Below are 4,248 nucleotides of genomic sequence, written 5' to 3' on the forward strand. Positions count from 1 at the left end.
TATCCTCCACAGAGAAGCCGGCACTACCTCAATCTCACACAGACTTGTTTTAGCAGCTAAAAAATTCTACCTCCGTCACTGTTCCCTTGGCTCTCACTCCCCAATAAATCGCCTTTTGCATAAATTCCATTTTACTAGACTTAAAAAGAAACCCCACCTTTTCCTCAAATTTCAGGACATCTTCAGCCAAAAAGGCATAAGTAAATTCAATATCATCCCCTTCCACATTCCAGTTTTCCTCACAGATCTCCCGAACCTCTGTCTTTTTGTACACGATCTTCCTTTTCAAACTACGAAAAATCCCAACGAAATCCTCCCTCTCTATCAGGAAACCCTCCACACCCTTTGGAAAGACTTTGTCATCCTGGCTACCGATGCCTCAAAATCCAGTACGAACACAGGTATTGCGGCTATTAACTCAAGGAACAACATGTCTTATATCTCTCAAATCCATCCTATTAACTCAGTTTTCACCGGAGAAGTTTTAGCGATTTGGTTAGCAGTCACAAAATTCACTACCGAGTATCTAGATTACGTTATTTTATCGGACAGTAAATCCGCAATCACTGCCCTCATCTCGGCTACCCATAAATCCCTTCACAGCATCCTCCTCTTACAAAAAGAGATCGTTTCAGCAAGTGCAAAGGTGAAATCAATTACGATCGCCTGGACACCAGCACACGTTGGCATCCCCCCCAGTGAAACCGCAGATAAACTGGCCAAACACGCCACCAATGCCCCTCGAGCCATCCCTTTTATCTCACCAGAATACTTGTCATATTCAGCAGTTTTAGACACAAACGGCGAACTCAATAACCTCCGGACTAACTCAAAATACCACAAGCGTTTCCCCTTTGATCACCCTGTTAATAAAACTCCCCTCAACCAACTCCCAAACCGAAAATACAATATCTTAATCTCTCGTCTCCGAAGCAACACAATCCAACTTAACGCAATAATATGCAAAAATAGGGCTTGTAGACTCCCCTTTGTGCGACCACTGTCAACAACCAGAATCTGCTATCCACTTCCTCTTTGAATGCAAAAAGTTTGAACATCAGCGACAAGCGCTGCGCGCTTCAATCGGAGTTTTCCCACTCTCCCTTCACCATCTTCTTAGCTACGACCAATACGATAATCTTCCTAAAAACTTAGTGGATTTTTTAATTTCAACTAAGCGTTTCTAATCTCCAGATTTCAAACTCCTTAATTAAACGCAGTTACAAATTTTTAAGTCATTGGCTTAAGCTTCTCTGAGCGCCTGGGAAAAAGAGTTTTTTTTTTTTTATTTATTAAGAATTTTGTTTTGATGAACGTGTTTCTCCAAAAGTGTTGGAACCACCAAATGTATGTTGTTTTTTTTAATTTTATCAAAGCAACCTCTCCAAAAGTGTTTTGGAAAAATATTTAATTTTGATCTACACAGTAAATTTGCTTTGCTTCTTCAAGAACAGCGTACACTCTCTTCATCTCATCGTCATCATCTTCACCACCTACAACTCAACTCACAAAAAATACACCTTACAGCAAGGGGTAGCAGAGTAAAAGCGAGTAGCAGAGATCCCCCCCCCCTCATCATCATCATCAGTAATAATACTTACACGTAAGTAAACCATAATCCTCCCAAAAATTACTCATCACTTGTGCACGTTCTCTAGTGTTGAGGCTTTAAAATTTTGACAAAATTAAATTTTTTAATAGTTTACCGCCCTATAAATTATTTTAAAGAAAATCATTTGGGTAGAACTCTATATCTACAGTCTCTAAAGTAAACTATATGTTGATGTCAACCGAGTAATCATAATTCTAAGAAAATTTAGATTTTTATTAGAAGTTTGGTTATTTTACCCGATTGAATGCCAATCAATTGTGATAAATTATTGACGTCGAGGTAAAATAGTACTCTTAACACTACTTGTAAGTAGGTGAAAATGGAACCTGAAAGTAAATAAAACTCAGAAATTCTACAAAAACTATTGGTTTTTATGACTTGATTAAAAATTCAATTCCTTTCAAAAATATGCACAGTAGAAATAACAGTCGACATGTTTCAAGCTCTCAAAAATAGGCGCTCATTTTCATGACTTGTCAGACATGTATGAGACGAAACGGAAGTGATTTGAATTAGAAGACGTAAAATTGCCAACGAAAAATGGAAAAATAATCTAGAGAATCAAAGCTGGAAAAACCACTGTAGCCGAGAGAGAAAAAAAATGAACAAAAGAACCTACAGTGGCCGAGAGGGTCAAATCAGATGAAAAACAGTATTGGAATTGTAGCAATCCCGAAATTATTTCAACCAGGGCATCAGCTCATCTTGATGCCCTGGAACCTTGTTTTATTTATATAAATGCTGATTCCCTTGTTAACGACTTTAGTCTTCCACCACGTCCCCATAGAGAATAGAAATGCATTTTACCCAGATTTTCGACTTTCGATCAATTTTTATTTTTAGTCCCGCAGTTGATTAATCGTAAAGATACGGTACCCAGTAGAACACTGAAGTCAAGAATCACTGGCTGTGGTCAGTAAGCGAGAGGATGACCACTTTGATCAGCCTGCTTAAGGACCGAGGGTGCACGGTATTGGTCCTCGTAAAACTGTTCTACCGTAAAGTGCTCGACTTCGCGCAGGTCGTCGAGCTACCAAACCCAATAGCCCATTGCGAAGCTCTAATGCGCCGTGAATAATGCACCTATCTACCTTATTCTGTTTTCCTTTGGAATCTTTACGTTTTATATTTCAAATGAATTTTGCTTCTTCTCATTCACGTCTAACGAGTCTTGACAATGGCCACCCATTTTTGAGCACCCGAAACGTGTCGATTGTTATTTCCAATTTCGATATCCTTGAATCGAATGAATTTTTTAATCAAGTAATATCTTACCATCACTTCAATTTCTTAGGATTATTTATTCAATATTGGTGTTTAGTTACAGTTTATTAATAGAATTTAATAATAAAATCTTTATGAAATCATATTCTATTTAATGGAAGGCAATAATAGTAGCTAAGTTTTTTTTAATAGCTTCGGCTGTGAAGAAAAAATCAATATTAAAATAATTTCCCCCCATAAAGACGGAAAAATATAATTAGCGAAACTAACTCATTTTCCAAATGCGGTCTCATTAGTCTAATGGCTTCATTAGCGAAACTCGAATTTAAAACAATCATATCTTAAGATTTATCTGGTTGGTGTGTTTCGTAAAAAAATCGTTTAATTATAAAAATTCAAAGAGACAGCTGACATATATATTCGCCTGTTTCGAGAAAAAATAAGTTCTTTCAACTCCCAAATTCTTTATAAATTCTAGTATAAAAAATAAAATAATTCTTTTTTTGTTCAAGTGTTGCACATCACAATATCAAAAAGCAATATCACATCACAGGCAGCTCTCTTAGAATACACATTTTACAAACTGAGTGAGCACTTAAAATTTCATTTATTTATTAAGAAATTTTGACTAAATAAATCAAGAGTTCTCATATTAAAAAAAAAAGTTTATTTTTCGTTCAAGTGCATAGTACCGCACAGCGAGAGTGGATAAATTCCAAATTTCAATATCACGATCACATATACAAGCAGCTCTCTTAGAATGCACATTTTACAAACTGAGCGAGCACTTTAACCCACTGGCGGTTAAGGAAATGGGCAAAATTGGGAGAATGTTTCTCCCCTACACACAGTTCCCCTATCAGTTAACATGGGAAAACCGGTTTTGCTATGCAGAGAAGACTGCAGGTAAAAATAAATAAATAAAAAATTTATATAGTGATTCATATTTTTATTATAATATTTTATTTTAATAAATCAAATTGATTTTAGTTTTATAAATTAAAAAACGAACTTTCTGTTAATTATTTAAAATTAATTTTAAATAAATTTAATTTGAAAGTTTATAGGCCTAGTCAGATACATTCCGCATTTAATATCAATATCATCCATAAATTATAGCCAAAAGGAAATAAAATCGAGTGTACTGAACTAAATTGTTTACTTAAAGCAAACATCACGAACACCGGATACATTTCCTTCAAAAGTTTTACATGTGTGTTTGTTGATTGCGTCACCTCCTCTTTTTGATTGGATAAATTCAACAACGTCAAAAAACTCATTTTTTGTCATTTATTATTGTTCAATATGAAAACAATATAAACAGGTTGTTTTGTTTTTAAAAAGATTTATAGAATAAACATAAGAAAAATAGAAGAAAAATGCACAGAAGTCTTATCTAACATTAAGGCGGT

The sequence above is a fragment of the Parasteatoda tepidariorum genome, chromosome 10, assembly GCF_043381705.1.
Source record: "Parasteatoda tepidariorum isolate YZ-2023 chromosome 10, CAS_Ptep_4.0, whole genome shotgun sequence".
NCBI lineage: Eukaryota > Metazoa > Arthropoda > Arachnida > Araneae > Theridiidae > Parasteatoda > Parasteatoda tepidariorum.